Below are 24,945 nucleotides of genomic sequence, written 5' to 3'. Positions count from 1 at the left end.
TCATATATCTAAATATTCCACATTTTCTGCACTGTTTACTGTTTACTGCACTGCACTGCTTACATAAAAAATGCAATCAACTATGACTGCTATGCTGCTAACAATTAAACTGAAAAATAAAAAAACTGAAACTGAAACATGATTGTTAGAAATCTGTTTCCACTGACAAATTCTATCAGCTCAAATTTAAACTCTAAATTAGTCCATGAAAAGATCGTCCATGAATCACTTTTGCAGGTGCCTGCAGGTACAGTGGGGGAAGTATTCAGCTCCTTTATTTAAGTAAAAGTCTCACCACCACACTGTAAAAACACTCAGGTAGAGGTCCTGCATTGAAAATGTATGTATTTTTAGCTAAATGTATTTAAAGTATCAAAAGTTACTCAATGCAGAAAACTGACCCCTATGAGTGTTATGCTATTATGTATTATTCTATTTTTAACTGATAATGCATTAATGTGTAAGTAACATTATACTGTTGTAGTTGATCAAGATAGAGCTAATTGTTGGGTAGGTTAAGCTATAACAATGCATTGTATTTTATAAGCTTATCATATATTTTATATGTAAGATTTTAATTTGTAAAGTAACTAGTAAATATAGTTGTCGAATAACTAAATATTTGAGTATTAATAATAAGTCCAGTGTGTAAATGTAGTTATATTCTACCATTGTGCAAGTATGCCCACAGTGCTTGGTCACAGCTCTCCTCACATTAATAAATCCACACTGTCACAGCAGTGCACCAGTTTGGATACAATGAATGAACACACCAATCAAAGAAAATGCCCTTGAAGAGATGTGAAGAAATGCTTAGATGTGGAAGAGCTTTGGGAAACTTGCCCTCAACCTGATCAGATTTCTGTATGTTTCGGTGATTTTCTCACCCTTGTGTCACCTTTCTCCTGCCAGTAGCTGTAATTTAGGCAACTAATGATTTCTTTCCATTAATGACCCTTTCAGTCTATATAATGAGGACTTTACAACATACTTACCAAAAATTACAGAGCCTTCAAGAGAGCGCTTTTTGAAACACAGAAGCTGAAAGCAGATTTTAAATGTTAATCATTTTATATGCGCAACCTGGGGCCTGCTTTGACCTATGAACTGAAGCTTAAAGTGGTGCGGGCTTATTCTTGCCTGGACATTGCTTATGTTTTTTTTTTTTTCTTTTTTGACCAAGCAGCAGAAAATCCAATTATTAGCAACAACCCAATTACTTTCCCTTCAGACTCAGCGGCTCAAATCCAAGGTTGGATTTGTGGATTAGCAAGGTTTACCGATAGACTCCTAAAAAGGGAAGCAACAATGTAGAATTTCCTGGCCGCCTGTGCTCTTCCGGGATTTGGAGTCAGAGGGTGACATGATCATTGAGAGGTGGGATAATGACAGAGTGAGAGAGAGATAGAGAGGGAGGGAAAGGAAGAGAAGAGCGGTCTCTGGACAGTAGATCACAGTTAGCTGAGGTCAAAAGTGCAAGTAGGGCCTGTCAATGGAGACCTAGCCACTAATAAAGTCATATTGACTTTACAGCCATACTTAATGCTGTGAGTTACTTGACACCGAAAGTGCTGCAGCATTTGTAAGTCAATTAGAGGGGGTGGATGAAGCACATGGTTTTGCTGTCACTCTAACCTGAGGAGGATAACGCTGGACAATAACCTTTGACCTCACCCATCCTCTGACTTCTAACATCTGCAGGCCACTTCTGTCCAACGGCAGGTTGTAAATGCTCCGAGTCAGTGGTTGAATTGATCACAGCAGACACTGATTCATAATTAAATGGAATATTTAAACAAAGATGAGGACGGTGTCAAATGGTGACTAGGACAGCACTACACTCAAGGTTATGAAACTACCATTAAGTGGCTTTTTTTTTCTCTTTTTTTTTTTTAAATAAATGGTAGACACCGTACTTCTACTTCTGTCAAAGTGGGTCAAAAAGTAGCAGGAAATGAATTACTCATTAAATGAAACACTTGAATCTCTCTAATAAGGAGATCCATGAATGATATGTGCCACCTGCTAAATTCGCAAATATCCCCTCTAAAAGCTTTGTAAGCTTCATCAAACTAATCGGAGTGGACAGCCACCAAATAGAATCTGTTCTGAATTCTCCATTTGTGACTGTGCAGAGCAGGTGAAGTCTTTTGGCAATAATTGACTGGAAGGTATGCCGTTCTCTATTAATGTGAAAGGATTAAATTTAACACCCACCTTATATCATTCTGCGAGGAATCATATAGCGCTAAAGCCCACAGTAACCTGAGGTATCTGTTTCATTATTGCCTAATTAACCTGCTAATAGCCATGTCCTTCCTGCCTCGTCTCTTTAATTATCCGACGGCCTGCACCGCGTTCATACTGAGATTACAACTGTGTCAGTCAGCTCTCTGTCCCATCACATCTTTTATGAGATCAATTTCTATTGGCTTTATTCTAAAAGATACTGTTTAATTAACAGCTATTTTCATCCTTGAAGAACATTCTATTTCATGATCAGGATATACTCAGGAGATCCTCTCTACAACTCTTACCTTAGACAATTACTTCTGTGAGGTTGTGCAGGCTGCAGATAGAAGGCAGTGGAGACAGAGTGAGTCGGTTGGATGTGTAACCACTAGATGTCCTTTGCGGTAAAGTGAACAAGCCTGATTGAGCCACTGGCCACAGCACTGGAAAAAAGCCAAAAAGGCAAGAGTCATACCACTTCATCACATGTTACTCATACAGATGAGACGCTGTCATTAATTGTAATAACGACTGAGTGTCAAGGCTGTGATTCACAGCCAACGCATCCTGCAAACATTTTTGGCCACTCAGCATAGTTTCATTTCAGTGCAGCAGCAATTTGCTCAACTTTCACCCCTCAGAACAGAACAGAAAAATGCTTTCATGTGGTTTAAAATTGTTTTTGCACAAAGAAAAATGATGCAGAATTAGCTATTAACAGTTCCTGTTTGAGCTGATGAACAGACAACTATCACTGGATTACTTGTAATACTAAAGAGAACCTTTGAACCTGATCACCATGAAGCAAGATTTGAAGTTATGAGACCTTCTTTTTTTCTATGAATTCTGAGCAGATTTATGGATGTGTATCCATTATTTACATCCCAGATATTGATATCCCCGGAAAGTTATGACTCAGAAAAAAGAAGTGTGGTTTTTGGAGCAAGCTGTGTCAATCAGGCGCCAGAAACTTTTGGTTTGGCAGTATTTGAAAAAATCAGCAGGACACTTGATTGGTGTTTTCAGCTGCAGGGCATCTGGACTGCAATCTATTTATCAACTTTTTATTAACATTTACAACTGCTGAATCATTGCATTATTGAAAAACCCTTCATCAGTTACCTATTAACATTATAGCTGCTGATGACTTATTAGAAAGAGAGGAACTCAACCCTTTTGTAATCACTTTGTAATGACTATTAACATGTGTAACTGCAGAGTTGATTGCTTACTACCCTTTATTAAAAAACAGTTCATCATTGAGTGTTCGGTGAGAAGACTGATACCACTGTCTGTTAAAACTGAAGCCACAGTGAGCAGCCCGTTAGCTTAGCTTAGCATAAAGACTGGAAACAGGGGGAAACAGCTAGCCTGGTTGTGCACAAAAGTAACTAAATCTGCCAACCATAACCTCTGAAGCTCACTAATTAACACATTCTATCTCATTTATTTAACATGTACAAAAAGTATAAAAACAGACATCATAGCACCCAGCACAAAAAGTAGTTTGGCACATAACTCCTTGTAAAACTACAAATTGGTTTTTTTACACTTTGGTTTTTGTACACATAAAACTAAAATGATCTAATGTGTTAATTAGAGGTCTTTAGACATGCTGGTAGATGGATCTTGTTACATTTGTATCTAGCTGTTTACCCCATTTCCAGTTTTTATGCTAAGCTAAGCTAGTGGGTTGGAGCCTTATACTTAACAAACATAATGTTGTATCAATCTTTTCTCCCTTTTCTTTTAACTCTTGACTTAATGGCTTTTTAGAAACTGAGAAACTCATGAACAGCAATGATAGATTTTTCACAACCTGGCAACCCAAATATTGTTCTTATTACTGGCTTTAACTGATGTATATAGCATTACTAAATCATTCATTAACCATTAACAAAGCCATTATTTACATATATTTTTTATAAAGGGTGCCTTGCAAGAAACTGGTACGTGTATATCTTATTAAAAAGTTTGGACTTCCTCCAATAATCACTCACTGGTATTTTGTATTAAAAAGGTCCCTTACAAATAGGAATAGCTGTGATTTATTAAGGCAAAGATCATGTCACTGTATAAAACCAGGACGGGAGGCAACAGTGCAAGTGAAAATGCTACTATCTGCTGTCATTTCCCTCTAGACATACAACCAGTGGAGCATTTACAGTAAGTCGCTAGATGCACAGCCAAGACTCAGACAAGTGAATTTATGTGTTAAGTTGGTGTCCCCCTCCCTCCCCCTCACTGTCTCAAAGGCCCAGCACAGATAGCGAGATCCATTAGGAATTTCAAGTCGAATTAAGGTGCTTGGGGAGGACACATTAACACATGTGCCGCTTCTGTAGTTAAATGTCAGAATGGGAATGAGGCCTGTGACTTTATATTCCATTAGCCACTGCCTCATGTTTCCCTGCTGTGTATCTAAATAAATAATCAAGACAGCCTCCAAAACACGAATCATCTTTTCACAATAATAGAAAATTAATGGCTCTGCTTGGGTAAGTAAATTACACCAAGAACATCCCAGAGCCTAAATCACTGCTGAGAGATGATGACAAAGGATGCATTATAGGCCACAGCAAAAAGGAATCCACTCGTCCAGAAAATTCTGAAATCTGAATAAAATGTTGGGGCTTTCAAGCTCTTTACAATCACCTTGCATGAAAGTCTAATTCAGTTTGGCTTCTTATTAATTCATAAGCCATTAGTAACATATTTCTCTAACAAAAAGCCCCTGACAATGTAAAAAAAGAGTGTGTTTGCGAGAGGTATGTGCAATTAACATTTAAGCATGGACGATTAAAAAGAAGTTTCAAAGAAATGGCTTAGAGTGGGGTCTTGAAAGATGCAAACGCTTGACTATTTTATGGGGCATTAGCCAGATATATTTAAATACAGCTGAAGTTTATTCCTGCCATATAGTACGTATAACACCTGTCATGCTAAATCAGGTACACAATCGGCTAGTATTAAGCCAGGCTAGAACAGAGCCCAATGCAATGTCTGTATACTGCAGCATTGTTGGCAACATTGAACTTAAACATACAGCTGAAACCATTCAAATAATTGGAAATAAATAAAATAATTGATTAGTTGATTTACAGAAAATTAATATACAACAATTTCAACAATTGAGTGCTTTGAGCTAAATGCTAACAAGAGCATGTGAACATCCTTACAGTGACAATGCTAAGATGTTTAGTATGTATAATGTTCACCAGGTTCACCTAAGTTTAGCATGTAAGAATGCTAATATTTGGTAATTGACCTGACAACAGTGCTAGATGTAAAGTCAGGTGATCACCAAAGTCATTACATTTCATCTCGTGGGGGACCATCCAAATACTGTTGTGACATTTAACAGTAAATGACAAACGTCACCTCATGGTGGCACCAGATGTAATGTCAGGGGATCACTAAACTCAGTAGGATTCATCCTCTTGGGATGACAAACAAAGCGGCAAAAACGACATGCGGCAAGCCTGACTAAAAATACTAAACATTTACTGCTTCTCCAGCTTCCTAATTGTTAGTACTTGCTGTTCTTAAATGTAAACTGAATCTCTGTCATTTGGAGTGTTGTTTGGACAAAACAAGCAATACAGAGACATCACTTAGAGCTCTGGATAAATGTGATGTGTATTTCTGCCTATTTTCAGATATTTTATAGACTAAAAAGTTAATTAATCAAAAAAAAAAAGAAAAGAAAAATTATTCACGAATGAATCATTAGTTTCCTACTTCAATAGAATGCTTCATTGCCGGTTTTCCTTCTTTTGTACCTTTTCTTCTCCATGTAATGTCGCCTGACCCCACATGCTCATTTCCAGTAACGTCCTGCTTGAAATTAACACCATTCCAGACATTCACACCTATGAGCTGACATGTGTAACCACTTTTTTTTTTTTACTGTTAGATTCTTTCATAACCAAAGATATACAGGGCTAATTACAGCTTGGAAAATGACCAGTCAAAGAGTTAACAGTGAAAGGATCTGCTGTACAAAGCCTACACATGATAAAAACCCCGTAGGTGGATTACGTGAGGTAAAGGCTGCATAAACCGTAACGGGAGCTAATTCCATCATGGAGCAGGTGTTAATGCCATCTCATTTCCCCACATAAACACCTTTCTCACTCCCTGCACATAAATTATTAGCACAGATGCAACCCACTGTTTACTTTTTAAACAGGATGAGCATGCTACACCATATGAAAGGGCAAAGAGCTGGTCTGTGAGCAAACACAGGTTACAGTGCAGAGTGGAGAGACCCGGGATGGAGAGCACCAGGAGAGTCATGAATAAGTCACACAGCCTGTGGACCTTCCTCTGAAGGTACCAAGGCTCTGACATTGAGCTTTTTCATCTGATAGCTCCGAAATGTCCTGGAGACGTGGGGAATTCAGATACATGCAAGTGAATAGGCTGTATATGCATGCGGGCTGTCTTGTGTGTGTGTGTGTGAGTACATCACAACCCTGTGGATCACACACCAGGCATCTTCATTCATCCTCTAGAGACCCTGCAACATCCACTCAGTTTTTCAAAGCTTTTTTTTTTTTCTTTGAGCAAGGCCAGCATGGTGTCAGGGTGCCAGGTGATTCTGCTTCCAGTTCAAATAATGACTGTAATTAAGCAATTAAGACCTGAGAGGCAGAGAGGCCAAGAGCTGGCTTTCCTTACACATCTAAACAGACGGCAAATGAGGATTCACCAGGGAATACAAAACATTATGGCAATGGCATATGCTTGCTCCCTTTGGTACTGATAGCAATAGCTTATGTCAAAGGAGTAGAGGGAAAAAGAACTGGGTGATATGACATGTACACACAGACACATCTAATTCTCTTTATATTTTCACATACATTTAAAACATTAGTGTGTTTTTATTGTGTTTATTTGAGTTATAATAACCTTGAATATCACATATTATTTGGTACTGCAAATACAGTGCCCTACATTTTCTAAACCAAAGAGTATTTACAGAATAATCTCTCGGTCATGGACTGTTTTCACTGAAGTACCAACCTGAGATACTGAGTAGTTTTTTTTTTCTTGGCTGCTTGAAAAGCCTTTCAAGGACCGCAGTGAGACACTGGGCAGCAGCGATGAGATATTTGGCATTTTCAGGTAGGAAAAAGTCCAAGCTGGCCTTACATTCAGAAATAACACAAGTTCTTAAACTATTGACTGCACTGAAGCAGTAGACTTCAAAAGGTCCTTCTGACCTGTTTGCTGAGGAGCCTCAAACCAAGTTTTTTTTTTTTTCTCCTTCTTTCCCTCCCCAGTACTATGCGTTTCATTATTAATATGTTTTTTCTCAAGTTTCTCTCTGACCCAGGACATTAAATAAAACATTGTATGGTTCATGAAAGATTATGAAAGAGCAGAACGTAAGCAGCAGGAGGTGTAAACTCAGCACAATTCATTCTGGTATATAATGTCAATGCCAGCAACACCCCTCTCACCCTACCTCCATGCCCTGCAGGCATATTGGCGGAACTACCAATGGATGCTAAGCTTTTTCCGACAAAGCTCCGAAGATAAAGTATCTTCCTTTTATCCCTTCTGCAAATCAATTCTGGGCCTTACAGCAAAATCCCATAAAATAACTTCAAACACCACTACTTACTCCGAAAATTTGTATTATGGCTATATCTCTTTGAACCGCTACCAGTGAAGTTTTGGAGGAAAATGATTTAAGTGTTATCTGCTAAGACATCAGCATGTCAGCACTTCACCTCAGTTTTTCTTCACATGTCAACCTGAACCTTGCATTTCTCTCCTTGTGTTTGGTTTTTGATTGCTTCTAACCATACAGGCCTGGTGATAAATACAAATGCTGCTTGTAAACTTAATGGCTGTAGTAAGTGCAAACAAGATAGTATGAAGCCCTGCTGGTGCTCCGTGCTCACTGAGCTGCTGAAATATTCATTTCCCTTCACTCTTCTTCAACAATATGATATAAACTGAGGCTGATAGGATGAGTAATTGAAAAGCAGTGCGCCAGTCAAGGTGTGATTACTGAAATAGCTTGAATTAAAGGGCACCAAGAATGCTAAGTGTTACTATTATTGATATGCATTATTATATATAATATATTACACTAATTAGAATAAAAATAAAGATCTAAAAATATATCATTATTATAATTTGTCACTTAAGGGGTCTTTTCAATTAGTAAGCTGCAAGCTAGATAAGATAAGATAAAGATTAAAACAAAAAATAAGCTAACTAGCCTGTCTCCCAGATAGGTAGATAGATTAGCTTGAATCAAAGGACACCAATCATTAGGGTTACTATTAATTATATACATATAAGTACAGAAATCACAAAATCAAAAAGATCACCATGCAACTGTATCCTAAGTATGTCACTAGGCATAATTAGTAATTTAAAGTCTAACTGAAATCCCATTTCATCCTTTTTGTAGTCAAAAATAATGTCAACATGTTTTTAAATGTATTGCTAAGAGTTTTTTATTATTAAAAGGAAGAAATGAGGTCTTTGGGGAAATATCAGAAATTCTCCTTTTTGTCTCAGCCAGCTGGAAGGGCGTGTCTGTGTTTGATTGACAGCAGCAGGCAGATTGCCAGTGTTACACCATAGGGAATGAGAGACAAACTAAACAAAGTTGCGCTGTAGCTTACAAATCATGGGCAGACAGTGTGGTACTGAAGAGCAATAACCACAGCATAACAGGTCCAAAGTGATATTTTAAGGTATGTTTACATGCTGTTTAATGTGCTGCAGCTGAGCAGCTAATTTGCTGTCTAGTCTGCTAACTGACATTAGTGGTGCATTTTTGCACAGTGAAGATTTGTTTTGTGGCTTGTTCAACACGCTAAGGTGCAGGACAGACATGGTTTCATGTTTGCAAATTCAATTAGAAGGAGAGTTTGTCAGGAAAGCTAATGTGGGTTGTTGTTCAGAGTCTGTGGCTCTGGTGTTGTGTAGCAGGATGCTATAAGGCTCAGAGTGACCGTCTGCTCTGCCTTATAGACCACCAGGTTATTGCTATATGCAAGATTTGATGTGCTGTTACAAAATTAAGTCACCATTTACATAGACAGAAGAGGTATTCCATCAAATTAATGCAAAGCTAGGGGAACCATCATGAAACCAAATTTATTTTTACAGCAGATATACAATAAGTGTCTTTACAATTATGGAGGGCTGCAAGCTAACGTCTCACTTTGTCCTATAGATAGATAGATAGATTGATAGATAGATAGATAGATAGATAGATAGATAGATAGATAGACATGTATATTTATTTTATTCATACATATATTCATGATGACAGTGCAGGCATATTTTAGTACTAAAACGTCCTGACAATGAATGAGTGATTGCTGTTAACTACTGTATTTGGAAGCCAAATTGGATACTCCAAGAGGTCACTATGCAGTACATTTAAAAAAAGAAAAATTTCAACTCCCACATGCTATATTTTAATGCCAAATCCACATGGTGAAGCCCTAAGCTATATAAAACTGTAGTGTTCTTACATTTTTAGAGTAGGCAGTAGTACAAATTTAATCTTTCTGCAAAAAACTGCATTTGATAGGCACTTCCCCCTGCTGTACTAACAACAGCGACTCATGCATAGGAACATCCAACCTTTATCTACTCAGTTGGCCTATCTGTGGGATGAGTACAGAGCCCTGAGATCAGAGGAGGCTTGAAAAGATGACCTGACAATCTTGTGCACGGTCACACAGTCTTTCTGGGCTCCTCTGACCTCTGTCGGTAGCACCGTTCTGAAATTTCACCTTAAGGAATAAGAGGAGACATTGGATGCCCACAAAATCAATAACTTTACTTTTCTGAGAGGATAAACACAAACAATTTCACAAGTCACAATCATGGAGAAATTTCCATGTTGGTGGACCCCAAATTTTTGAATACATTACAGTAGCACCAAAAAATGAAAATGTTTGGATTCTGTTACAGTTAAATGGTGATGTCAGATGCTTTCTTCCTTTTAGTCCAAGATTAGTGCATGTACACACTATATATTTAAATATTTCAAACCTTACCTTACCTTTGATCTTGTTTCAATGTGGGACGTAATGTATTCTATAAGCCACTTATAGGGTGAATATGAACTGTCACCTCAGACATGCTTGTTACTGTTAAATATCTGTTTGCATACTTGTCAACACGAGACAGTTTGTTTTTTTTGTCAATTAACCAAAAAAAGCATAGTCCAGATTCATAAAACAATACTGTATAGTAACAGCAGAGAAACAAAAAATTTAAGAGGTTATCTATCAAAAGGTGCTTGATTGTTTGCACTCTCCATGTTTCTACTTGCTTGGAGCAGGTGAACTAGAGCAACCTGGTAGGCGGACCAGAGGTGACCCGTGACATGGGTCAAAAACGCACTAAATGTCCTATTAAACCCACAGAGCCCTGCTCATGTCAAAACAAGTCCAAATCTGAAAAAAACAGCAACATAAAGCATAAAATCCAGACTGAAAGCTAACAGTAAGTGAAGAATCTGACAGTGGAAATTTGATTTAATAAAACCATTTCAAACTCATTTACAATAAGTTGTAATGGGTTTTTTTTCATGTCGACTGCCCCTATTAACCTGTTATCTTCAGCAGTGATTCCTTTAAAATAAAGCCGTCTGTACATGTACTGTCATCCTTCGTAAAGACATAAGTGGAGAGCAGATCAACCAAAGACTGATTTCTCAAATTGTTTGATTTTTAGACTCATGAAGAAGTATTTCACAAGAAAACAAGTCAGAAAAAATGATAATTCGGTGTATATAGTAAACAGTACTATATACACATAATATATACATATAGTACTTACATTATAGTAATATTCAAGTCATCCATGTGACCCTTCAGCAGTGGACGAAGTATTACCTTACATATAAGCATCAATACTGTAAATAAGCTAACAAATACTCCACTACAATTCAACGTCCAACATTTTACTTATGTACAAATTCAGAAGTAGTAACAGCAAAATGTACTTTGTAAGTATAAAAAGTACAGTAAATTATTATTATTCAGTGGAATGACCCCGATCTATCTTATATTATGTATATTATTACAGGATTAATACTGATGCATGACTGTATATGGAGCATTTCATGTTGTAGCTGATCAAAGTAATGACGTGAGTGATGATGTTTACTACTTATATACTGCTTGGTAATATAATCTTCATCTAACATATTTTATATGTTTTGTAAAACCTTGATCTTTAAAGTAGCTAGCTGTCAGCTAAATGTAGTGGAGTAAAAAGCACAGTATTTCCCTCTGAAGTGTAGAGTAGTTAAAGTATAAATTAGCATAAAATGGAAATCTTCAAGTTACAAAATGTAAGTACAGTACCTGAGTAAATGTACTTGGTTACTTCCCACCACTGGCCCTCAGTTCATCTTGGGGTCCTTTTGGGGAGCCCCCATCCCCAGGTTGGGACCCACTGATCTAAAATACAGAGCAAGTAGCAAAAAGAACAGTTCTACAGTATAATAATGGACGACCCAACCCAAACATCAATGCTCAATGCTCCAGATATGAACGCAGTCCTCCCTGCTGTGTAGACTAAGAATTACAAAAGACGATATGTTACTCTATTTAGATAAGTGTTATTTGCCATCAACAGTGTTGTAAGCTGCACAAGTATTCATGAGAATGCATTTGAATAATTCAGAGTGCTCTTGCCAACTGCTAAGGGAGGCCAAGTGACAGTCTGTGCATTATCCTTTGATCAAGGGTTCCATAAGAGTGCAGCATCGGCCACACCAGAGAAAAAGCATATTTAGGCCAACATGGATGCACAAATCCAAGATGACAGAGCAGTGTGCGGCATCCAAATCTTTTTACCAGCTGAAGAATATGAACAAGGTGGGTTTGTGTTTTACAAAGCAGCAAAGACCCATCAAATAAAACATCCCATCTGGTGATACTAGATTTAGTGACCTGAGAGCACAACCCATATTCCCAATGGTTAGTGTGTTTTGAGGAATTAAGTAAATACTCCTTTTTTGTGTGAGCTTACACAAAGACACAATGCTACAGATTTAGCTGAGGGGCATTTGGATACACAGGATCCATTTAGTTAAAAGAGGATTATGAGCCAATTGACTAAAAACATTCTGCATTTACAGTACAGTCAGATAAGTGCGACGATGGGAAATAGTCTGAATATAAACCACTAAACAACACGCTTTAAATATATACACGCTTTAAGTGCATGAGCTAATGTCGTACCACTAAAGAAGGCTTGATATTCATCAAGCATGAAGTGTTAAGACAAATAGAACAAAGGAAAATGGAGCACTAAGAAGTGCCGCTCAAATTTCAGACCCAACACCTTTGGACAGCAAATCCCCGGACGCAGCCTGCTACAAACTAAATCATTTCGATAAACTCTGTCACAGAATCAAGCTCTGCACCACCCAGGCATAAGCTACGACACAAAAAAAGTCACCCGCTGCTCTGAAATGCTTTGTCACTAAAATGAAATGTGATGTAGAGCGATTTTCCATGCATTTGCCTCTCAATTATGGATAGTGATTGTAATTAGTTCAGATGGCTCCCAAACACTGAACTTCTGTTCAGTCCCATTACAGTTTGGGAAGGATGAAAAATACATTAGGTGTGTATACACTTTTTAAAGCAACTCCCGCTTATGGTTCAAACACTTACGCCACAAAATCCCACTGAGCCTCTTAAAGAGTTTTCTCTCTTTCTCTTCACAGTTTTCCAGAATGATCCGATTCAGAAACAATTATAGATTTAAGTAAATATCCTCCAGTGATGGTAGCTAGAGGACTCCAGGGCATATGTATGATGCTGACAACCCTGGGAGGCTGGGTTTGTGTGTGCAGATTCTGAATTCAGTGACTGTTAGACAAGAGATCCTTAATGGAGAATGATCTTAAACTGACTGGTTCAGGGCCAGCACTTCACTGTCTGCTTCTCAAAAACAGGGCTCCAGGGTAGGAGAATCTCTTTGTGTGTAACACGCCTGTAAGTGCTGTTTGTTGTCAAAAAAAATCTACTACCCAATGTCCTGGATTAAAAATGCAAGATCTCCTGTTTCTTTTCTATTTCTCCCGTTTCATCTCCTGTAAATGAGCTCGGTCAGGTTAAATAAGAAATGCAGACTGACTGTAACAGGAATCTGTGGGTAAATAGACATGTACTCAGCTCACTGCAATCCAATCTGTGGCCCTCGCCAGACATCTCTGCTGTCATTTTGACTTGTGTTACAAGAAAAGCTGTTTTAGGGCATTTGTAATGTGTCTTTCTTTTACATCAGTGAGTGTAAGTCAGATTGTTCCTGGAGTTTGGTATCTATGGAGCTTCAAGACTGTCAAATCCCTGCTTGCTCTTCCTTCAGCCAATCAGATCTAATGCGATGGGAGAGATTCCCATGTTTACGACGTGTGAGTGTTCACATCATCAGACAATGAGTTGGTCATAAGAGGGTTAAAGATACTGTGTATGGACAATACACAGTATCAAATAAATTTAGGTTGAATTACCTTGAACAATGCATAGACTTTGGCTGACGCACAGCTTCCATGTTTGTTTGGTTTTCAGGCACTTCCATATCACTAGGCACCAAGCCAGATATATCAAATCTTTCAGAAACATCTGAGATTCCTTGTTATAATTCCTTGTTACTACTTTGGTATTGATGTGATCATAATTTACAAGACAGAAACTGATAACTACAATAACTCTGATATGATGTGATATGAATACTGTAGGAAAAACATACAATTTTCTCTCTTTCTTCTACTTTATTTATTTGTTTATTCATTTATTTATTGTGCTTCATAAAGTGATAGGTAACTTGAATAATGCCCACAGGGGAAACTAATTTGGTCGCCCATGTACAATAACAACAGATACACAAATCAAACAGCTCACAGCAGACAACATGAAAAACATACTGCTACAACAAATAGTAACAATAATACACAAGCTAACACATATTCCAAGAGGACATGTAGCTCCAGAGCCCGTCTAGCCACTAATTAATTTTAAAAAGTGTATTTTCCTCAATATACTGCAAATATAAAACGATTCTAGCTGACAAACCAAGCTAGTTACATATCTGGCTAGCTATGTGGCCCCTGTAGCCTTGTTTAGCTAAACATAAAGACAACTGATTGTCTCCCTGCATCGTAGTTATTTGAAGTAGAAATCTACAGAGTAATGGCTTGATTGTGTCTTGGTCACATTCCGGCTGTGATGCGGCCATCGGGGCTGATCACAGCCACTCTAGTCCATGCTTGTGATCCAACCAAACATACCGCAGCACGTTTTAGAAGCGTCCCAGAAGCAGCTCTCCACTCCACTCTGCTAAACATATACGCCTAGTCTATTTTTGATGGAAGCCGCGTCAAGACAGAGCAGATCGAGCCAGGCAGGAAATCAGACAAAGGAACAGCATAGAGCATCTGGTCAATTTTCAAAATAAAACACCTTGTGCAGACTCCCAGTCGTATATCACATCACTACATTAACATTATGTTATAACCGGTTGCACCAGACAAGAAGTCAACTGGTCAGAGGATATTTGTCACCATGGACGACAAGAGATTCATCTTGGAAGTGGAAAATCACAAGATTTTTTGACACCACTTGCCATGACTCCCCCGGTCCCTGGCTTCTTCTCCAAGTAGAAGGGCGGCTCTCTTCTCTCTGGTGCTGCCGGAGCAAAACGTTCTGCTTCTGAAACGCTGGTGGTGGGGTATGACACCGTGCGGAGGACAGAACAAAGCTGCATCACCACCAGAACGTGACGCAGCCATGCCCAGTGGAATCAAGGTGTAACACTGCACTTAGCCTTAACTGATGGGAACTAGCTGGCTAAGCTTGGCAGCTGTTTCTAAGTCTGTTAAAAGAAGCTGAAGGGTGAGGGAGTAGGATTTCTTGACAACAATACAGTTATTGAAGGGTATAATAATATAATAAATGTACAGTAGGGTACAATAAGTTTCACTTTGTTAGTAAATAAATAAATTAATAAATTAGTTAATAAACAACATTAGCTAACAGTAGTCTACCGGTCATACCAGACCCAGTGAAGGTGTAGCAGAAAAACTCCTGAATTTACTAAATTGAGCAAGAGTGTGTGTTTTGTTTTGTGCTTATTAATTGAACTTTTCATGTGTAAAAGGAAGAATGTGTTATTGCTTCCTTCAAAAGTTACATAGTCTCATTTCAAAAGTATTATTTTTAACCTTTATGAAAAAATAAGAATGATACATTTTGTGGTTCATTTATGTATTTTTCTGTCCTGATTCCTATTTATTTCTTATGTATTTCATCTTTGTCTTATGTATTCACTATTAGCCATTTTCCAGTTTTACAAATGTCTGTGTGTAATGTCTGTTTTGTTAATGTGAAGATAAGCTTTCTCTTTATGTAGACCTCCTCAATATTACAGTACAGATTGGTTTAGTGAGACACTGGAGGCTATAGTGACCCATGCAAGAGAGGCTATAGAGCTAGAATTATAGTTGCTAGTATTTTTTAAAAATAAAAGTCTGACATAGTCTTGACAGTAAAATTTACAGAAAAACAAATTTATCAGACACCTTTTCAACATGCAGACATGGCTGAACAAAAGACTGACTTTTATCTGTGATGTTGCTAATAATAATAATGGAAACAATATTTCATGTAATTGTGATTCTGATTACTGTGGTGTTTGCTGACTCGTCCCATCACCATCATCATAAAAAAAAAGCAGAAAGACGATGAAAACTGTGATGAACATGGAAATAATTCTTAATCCTTTTATCTAAAAATGGTGCTTGAGCCATCGTGGAATGTGTCCACTCGTTGCCTCTCCATGGCTGCTGCCATCCACTAGAAAGAGCAGCAGTAAACTGTGTTATCTCATCTGGGCCGAGCAGAGACTTGGTGGGGAGGCTCTGTAAACACAGTGTTACAGGCAGCACACATGTCTACCTTCTGAAACATCAGTCTCACACTGAGGCTGTCAAAGAAACGAGACGCAGATTCGCAGCACAGAGCACACAATGGGAATGGACCTGTGGCATCACTTTCAAATGCAATCAGAGCTCAGCAAACCAAACGATAAAATGAAAAGGACACCGCGACTGAGCACAGGACCGAGCATGTTTTAGCAGAATGTGTCACATTTGAAAAAGCACGAATCAAGGTTTGCTTAAAAGACAAATAAAACCGTGACCTGCGTTTAAGGCGGGCGAACAGACACAAGTCATCGTCTTGAATCCCAAAACACACACCAAACACCAACTGATCTAAAGGGTATGTTGAGGAAATGTAATGACTAGGGTATTTGAATGAAAATAGTCACTTTGCTCCCCTTGATGTGAGGAAAATATGCAAAGTGCTCTTCCTCACACTGCTGAGAAGTAGTATAATCGCTTATAAACTTGAGATTTTACCAAAACTAGCAGGTTTCCTGACATTGTTTCAACACCACCCACTCAGAAGCCAAAAAAAGCAGACAGCAAGAGAGTGAAAACGGAGCCATTTATGGGATGTCTTATACACTGAGCACACATTCTGCCATCAGTCTGAATGTTGTGAGCTTTTAGAAGCTATAAAAGCACTGGATAATGATTGCCGGAGACTCTACCACTTGCTGTTGTTCTCACAGAGACACGGGGCTCTTAGTGTCACCCGTCACTCTCTTCCTTTAATTGAAACCATTTCCTCCGCTATGTCTCGATGCCTCATCACAGTCTCCAATGAGCTTTGCAGAGGTGCTCTAAGGCAGCCACGATGCTAAAAGGATCAGACCTCTGGGGTGATTCGCAGCCAGAGAAGACAGCGTTTATGCAATGCCTTTAAAGCGCCTGTTTTCCTGGCTGTGTGACTGGCTTTGGTCCAGGCTTCCTGTGACTGGGACAGTCAGGGAGCCAATGCGATGGAGCCGCTGTGATGTCCTCATTTAAAAAGTTCTTGCTCCGAGTTGTGTGCTGTACAATCCCTCGCCACTTAGGGAGAAAACAGCCGCTTCAGAGCGCTTTGATATGTAGAAATATGAAGGCATCATATTTATCCCCTATCCCCTTCATGGAGAATGCTTGGATGAAAGCAGCAGTGGGAGCAGGCTGAAGGCTGAGGATTAACAATGACATAACATGAAGAGGGGTCTGTCAGCACAGTGACACCTCGTTTCGTCTGCCATTGTCTGATTACCCCAACAGCAGCCCACCAATGACAGGGATGATCACAGAAAGGCGGGAAGAACACAACTGTCAGGCTTAGGCTGCAAAGCCAATTCCCACCATTTCTGCTCCTTCAAACCAGATTTTAGACAAGAAGAAACAAGAGAGCAGTGGAGAGTGAGCGAGAAAGGGTGGAGGAGGAGGAGAAAGAGAAAGAGTGAGGGAAAAGGACACACGGACAGCTTACAGGGGATACAAACCAAAAGATTATGGTAATCTTCCCTTCTTTGTCCCCTGCGAAATGTTTTCGTACTACGCCTTTTATCTGTGTAAGAAGGGATGTGAACCTCTTCAGTTAGTGACAGTGGGCACTTTCTGTGTGGTTTCTGGGTAATTAGCACCAGTAGCAGGCCCTTTCTTTTTCTCTGCTCAAGCTTATGGTCTTCTTAGGGACGGCAACAGGGGATTTTCCCCCTCCAACCCTCTGTCTGCTCTTAAGGAGCGATTCCCAGCCCAGGCCAAGCCACAACAACCATCTGTTAGCGCTAGAAGGATCAAAACCTTCAGAGACTCTCAGCACCACTGACAATCAAATGGACAGCTTAAGTTCAGACAGGTGACTGAATTAATTATTCTATTCAGGGTGTAACAGAGATGTTCTCAACAGAGTGGTCAATGGACTGCTCATATGCTCTGCTCAGCTTTTTGTTACTGTTTCCAAACTGTGAACTCAAAAAACAATTTAAGTATGATTTTTTTTTTTTATTTCAAGAAACAATTATCATTTAAAATGATATAAACATTCAAACTTCACTAACCTCCTGTTAACCAAAAGCTAAGGGAATCAATTAGAAGAACAAAAATTTTCCAGTATGTTTTTTTGTAGTGTCAAGCTCTGACTTTTCTCAATTTCCCTTGGTGGTCATTTCGCAGGGGGGGAAACTGACTACTAATCTTTTTTCCCATGCAGAGTGACAGAAGCCAAAGGATAAATTGGCCGCTGGCATCACAAACAGCCCTTTTCAATTTGGGATAGTACCAATACGAGATCTAAAAGAACACCCAAAGCTTACGCTCATCATATCAACTGGGGCTTTTCAACAGGGGGTCAAAGGTGGCCCTCAGATAAAGTGCTATACAAGAGATCAGTGGGGCTGGGCCTTCTACGCCTAATAAAAGCACACACAGTGTTAATAGTGATACATTTCTTGATCAGAAGTGTTGGCAATCCTGTGTGAATTTGTCTTCTTTTTCTTTATCCTTTGATGTTTTTTCTCATTTTTCTTCAACAACACCTCTTCTCTCCACTCCAGTGGATGAAACCTCTTTTTGTTGTGGTTCAAGCTGCATCTTATTGTCTCTGTCACGGGTGCTTTGTCTTACCAAGGCCCGCTGCACCCACAGAAAAGCAGGGGGGCTTCATCAAAGCTTGGGCGAGATGGACTCAACAACAGTGGATTAAGGTCTTCTGCATGATAAAGTCCCTACCTAGGGGTGGAATTAACTTAATATGTGAAAGAATGTTATTGAGAGGGAATAAAGTGCCAAAAAGCTCTGTCATTCTCTTCGTAATGTCCTAATCCAGCGCCTGACACAGAGACCTTGGGCTGGAGTTTGTTAATCACAGAGATGCCCATCTGTATTGCCTGTCCTTTAAGCTATTTAAACTTCGCCTAAACTCAATTATTGTCCCTGGGAGACCAAAATGGCATATTAAGTTACGTGAAAGGGTATTCGACCAGGGGAAAAAAGGAATCCCAGCCTTAAAGCGCGGAGATGTCAACGCAGCCAATTTAAGTACAGCTAAACAGATTAGTGACAGAATCTATAGACCTGAAAAACAACGTGACAATGAGTTAAAGAGAGGAGGAATCTCACTTTCAAAGCATCCTCTAAACTGTTAAGCAACCTAATCATAGAGGATCTGACAGATTGTGCCACAGCATATATTTCTCTGTTTACAGCTCACACATAGTTAAGATCACTGAAGACCTTAGATATCCAAGGGATATACTGACTGTGAATAGCATTTATTCTCAAACCATTATCTCCTGAATGTACGTCAGATAAATATATTTATTATTAATTATTTTTTAGAAGTTTTTCAAATGGAAACAATCATGAAATTTAAGACACTATTAGTGAGAAAAAATGCTGACAAGCACTATGTTATGATTTTAAAATGTAGTCTTATGATATTAATGAGGGAAAACTGGTTTAATCACCAATACAAACAACATTTAATACAAGAAAAATATTTTGTAGTATTTAAAATAATATAGAAACTTATCAGAAACTAAAGATTGGCATTGTGGCATGTGTTTAACTATTAAGCAAACATCAGATAACAATCTCTATAAATCATACTGTTTTGACATAATAGTGTTGGATCACACAAACTACAGGTGTGCAAAAAGGGCGTACTGGCACAGCTTGGATCCCAACGCTCCAAAATTCAGAACAACCACGAACAAATTGAATGCAATTTCACATTCAGCAAAGCATATGAACAACAAATCTATGTGACAACAGTTCTGTTCCATATGTAGCCTAAATGTCCTTTCATTTCAGACGCATGGTCAAGTGAAAGCGCAGCGGTCAAAGCAAATGGGCTCACTTTGTGGCACACAATCATGCCACATTTGTTTAGGAGTAAAGGGAGCATCACGCCTTAAAGTCAACCAAATACTTAAATGGGAGTATTTTATGCGGCAAGCTGAGAATTGCTGGCCCTTGTCAAACCATCCGTCCAAAATAGCCAAACGCACTCGAGTCTAAAAGAAGTCGTTGCTCCCTCCAATAAACATGGTTTGCATATTCTGTCATGCAGGGAGTAAATGACACAGGACTGTACAGAACTCTGGAGAGGCTCCACGTCTCCCCATGTGCCCTGAATAGTGTGATACCGCTCAACAAACTGTAAACAGGCAGATTAACAATGTTTGCCACACCATGATTCACACGTTTGCTGTGAAGACAAGAAATGTGACTCGTCCACGCGAAGCTGATGTGAATTTATCAGGGCCTGCATAAAGACAGGAATGATAAAATTAGCTGACCATGGATACTTGGCAACTATATCAAATAGTTCAGAAATACCTACGCTGTCAAAATATGCCTTTGCATTCTATTTCACTTTTCTTTGTTCTATACACAAGACAAACAACACCCACTTTCTCATCTTCAATAAAAAAAATCATCTACCACTGATTATAGTGTCAAAATTAGCAAAGAAAAGCATACATTTCCTGTTGTTTGGTTCCAGTGGAATATTCCAAGCAAACAGGCCCAAGCTAGCCGTCACACCAGTGTGCACATCTAGTGGAGAGGATGCTTCTGCTGACATGCTGTATGGAGACATTAACCTGGCCAACCATCGTGCCAATGGTGAAAGCTCCTGAATAAAAAGCAGGACACGATTGTCACAGCGTGTTTGCTCTCTTTGCTTCTCTTGTCTGAGCCATAAGTCCCTCGCAGAGCGGAGAGTAAAACCCACAAAGAGGGGCTCTCTAATGAAACGAGAGGCGACTGGGATGTTGAACACGTTTCAACTTCAGTAAAAAGAACAAGGGCTACTTCTGACGCACGGTCTTTCACAAAATCTTCATTTTTTTCATAGAAACAGACTTATTTCCATCCTCCACATATGCTTGAAACCTTAAAAAAATGAACTAAAGGTTGATACTATAGTTTTCAATGGAAAATAAACAATAAAGGAGTACTAACACAGTTGTGTGAAAGTTGGCTGTTCTCCCTTCTGGATAGACCTTTGAGCAAAAACACCACAGGCTATAAGAGATATGTGTGTCTGCTTAAGAGCTAAGCAAGTTTAATTACTGTGAATAAAATGGTTACGCTGTGTGGCCTAAAGGGAATGCTACACTTTATACGGCACTTTCCTTCAAGTCTAAATGTTTCTTTATAGTTACAACTTCTAATGCACATCAAAATTAATGAAAGTATTAATATCTAATGTAATACAAGCCTAGCTGGCTTTGTTTGAACAAGTTTCACATTCCCCCATTTACTGTCAGCGAGGGCGGCAAGTCACATTTGTCTAATGGATACATCGCAACTCCAGCTGTTGTTTTTATAGTTGTCTCTATGATGGTAACACAATCGGAAAATTGCGCTCCAATTTGTTTCAATGGTCATCTCCCCATGGACACGCTATTACCTCCCATCGTAGAGAAGCCTGGCCCTTGGCGTTTGATTTGTAGCACTTTCCAAAGTATGGATCTCCTTCTTGCCCTCCAGTCTTAAGGACGGCAAACATCAGATGCAGATACTGTCCTAGCATGCATAGGACCAATGTCAAAGATTATGCAAAACTGCAGCACACGATTCTCCTGTTTACACCCAATTGTATAACTTATGTGTCTGCTCGTGAGGACTGCAATTAAAGAGATAAAATAGGGTTTGAGGGCTGGATGGGGTAGGAGACTGGAGTTAACAGAATAAAAGAAATGACCTAAGGATAGTCAAGACAGAAAAGAAAGCACACATCTCTAACTGACCACTCAGGCTCCATCAGAATCATATTTTTTCCACTTCATGCTTGGTTTGCCAATGAACCTTTTCCCCCTCTGTAAACAAAACACATATTTGCACAGAAAATTACATATACAAGGAGATGTGCGCTTTACACTCAATGCTTTGGACACCGCGGCTTCTCCAAATGGAGCAAAACAAGGGCCTTTATATCTAGTTACGGACAAAGTGCACTTCAGCATGGCTAAGTGGTTTTAGAGGGGGTTGGGACGGAGGTGGAGTCAAGATCTGTCTTGACATTTCTTGCACCACAATTCTGTAGGATAGAGAATTCAAAGACAGATGTGTATACTTACAGAGACAAGCTTTAAAGAGCATTAAACAAATACACTTTGGAATTCAAACCAAAGGGTGTCACAAATGTATTTCCTGAAACAACCGCAGTGGGAGACTCTGTAAAAATTTTGATGTTTATAGGTTATAATGTGGCCTCCTTGTTGAACAGTCTGGGATGTTGCTGGAACACATGGCACAACAACTGGAATGGAATCACATCTGACATGTATATATTCCAACTACAATTTATAAATAGCTTAATAAATGTTGTGCTCTCCCGCACCACAATACTATTGCTCTGGAAATAAATGAAAGGAGACATTTGCCCTCTGTCTCCTCAGCACACAAAGAAAGGAGAGTTTTTAGTAGGTAGGTATGCTTGCATCTAATATGGAAGGTTAGAGATAAAAGAAACCTGAACACCCAGATGGAGAAAGACTGCTCATTAAGCTCAAATCCCAAAAAGCCAAGTAAAGAAACAAGAGTTCTTCACATGTACTCGCTAAAACGAGAAACGCATTCACTTTTCAACATTTCCTCTCAGCTTAAGACAGCAATGAAAGAGCCAGTGACGGGAAAAGGTCAATTAGCTTATTAGTGCCTATTCAGGTAAAGGTGATTTCATGCTGTTGACATGTAATATTCCTTCCCTATCTCTGATTTGACAGTGTGCTTACATTCAGTAACATTTGCAATTTACACTAAAGGTAAATGTGAAACCTGCAGTCCAGCAAGATAATAGAGAGATAGATAAAAAAGATAGATAAAAAAAATAGATAGATAGATAGATAGATAGATAGATAGATAGATAGATAGATAGATAGATAGATAAGGGTTACTATTAATTATAGTATCAGTTAGAAAATATGAATCACAATGTAACTAGCTAACTCTCAAGTTCACTCAGACTAGCTAGCTAGATATAATTGATTAGCTTTCAAAAGACACCAGAACAATTATTATATATGTACATATTAAATATGTACATGCAACTACATGTAAGCAATTAATCTGTGCTACCAAACGCTATTATATTAACGACTAAAAAAAAACCAAAACACACAAATAAAGATAACAATGTCCTAACTAGCTAACTCACAAATGCACCCAGACCAGATAGATCTATAGGGAGAATTGATTAGCTTGAATCAAAAGACACCAGAATTGTTAGAGTTGTTATTCATTTTGCACATATAAGTGACAAATTGTTAGTTCAGATTAATAGTAAAATATTAAATTTAATCAAAAATTAAAATTTATTTGTATAACAAGTATGTCATTAAGCATAATTAGTCAGGTTGTCTTTGTAATTGGCCATGGCTCCAAGCTAACTAGTTAACCTCACAGTTTGCCCAAACTAGAGAGCTATACAGATAAATGGCACCCAATATAAGTTAAAGACAGATAGATAGTTTAAAAATATGCCAGTCTGAATGTACATCACTGATCACGAGTCTCAGCACCAGTAGGCCAACCATCAAAATCCACAATTCATACCTCAACAACTTCTGACACACCGGGAATAAATAGTGGCAAGGTGAAGAAAGGAAGAAAAAACACACAATTGGAAAAATACCTGCTGGCGTGGGCTTCAGAGAGGTCAGCTCATTGATACTGCTGGCCTGTCAACTGTGTTCTTTGAAACAAGTCCAGTCCCAGGGGTCACTGCAGGGTAGCCACTGCCCGCTAACATTTATGTTACTTTTCAACACTAGCCTCCGAAATATAGACTTGACAAATTTTTAGCTTTTCCATTGCCAACTTAATCATTCATTTATTGTTATTATTTACAACATTACTGATTTTAAGTCTTCAAATGTGCTGATCCTAATTAAAACTGGAAAAATTACTCATGCTGCATCACCAACTGCTAGTTTATTTCATACAACATTTGGGTCTAATGAACCTTAATCCAAGCATCACTTAAATTCCATAAACATCAATAGATGTTAAATTCAGTCATTGGACCACAGAAATTAAGTTAATTAGTGCCTGTCACACATTCAGGTGTGCAAAGATTTGGTTTTTCCAATGCACTGATCAAAATAGTCAATTTCCCCAAATGTTTTTACCAACTGTCTCTGCATTACTAATTATGTTGCTGCTACAAATGCGTGTTTAATGCTGCTAACACTGCTTTATGCAGACACAACCGCTTTACTCAGCGCCCGATTCCTCTCCCTTAAGTGCAATTTTTATACTTAATTATTCATTCAACTTCCTCACTTCAAAACTTATTTGTGATAGTTTACACTTTGTTTTTACTATTTTATGGTGTGCATTTAGTATCTTTATTTTTTCAGTTTCAATTGTCATAATTCACATCTTGACCTGACGTGATCTTTTAACAAAGACAAACAGGCTTATTTCACTATTAGAGGCCTTCTAGTTCTATTTAAAAAACCGGATACTGTAAAACAATAAAAATATTTCTGCTTCATTTCTAGAGTCTCCCATTTAATGTAATCTTCTGGCATGCTACAACTTCCAGTTTCGTGTGGTTATGATCGTAGTTACAAAAATAAAACTAGATTTCAGAATGTTTCTGTTCCTCCAGAGGTCTGAGGGTAAAAACACTATTTGTAATGAAGATATAGAGATGTTGTTGATCTTCTCCGGCTATGGGATTTAACACTAACACAGGCAGCCAGGCCTGTTCCATCACAATGTCTTCCTCTAATGAACAGTGAAATGCTCCATTGACCAGGAGAAGAGAGGGCGCCGGCTTG

At 38.6% G+C, this 24,945-nt stretch overlaps 1 long non-coding RNA gene across 1 annotated transcript in view; it reads right to left on the bottom strand.

Moving 5' to 3' along the window:
- Positions 1-24,945, bottom strand: part of LOC121900257 — a 103,981-nt gene that overhangs the window by 19,709 nt on the left and 59,327 nt on the right. The window contains exon 2 of the long non-coding RNA XR_006096944.1: positions 2,538-2,675. This is a non-coding gene — a long non-coding RNA (uncharacterized LOC121900257). The remainder of the gene's footprint in view (positions 1-2,537; positions 2,676-24,945) is intronic.

The sequence above is a fragment of the Thunnus maccoyii genome, chromosome 7 (genome assembly GCF_910596095.1).
Source record: "Thunnus maccoyii chromosome 7, fThuMac1.1, whole genome shotgun sequence".
NCBI lineage: Eukaryota > Metazoa > Chordata > Actinopteri > Scombriformes > Scombridae > Thunnus > Thunnus maccoyii.
The sequence above is the reverse complement of the archived record's forward strand: the minus strand, read 5'-3'. Positions and strand labels throughout refer to the sequence as shown.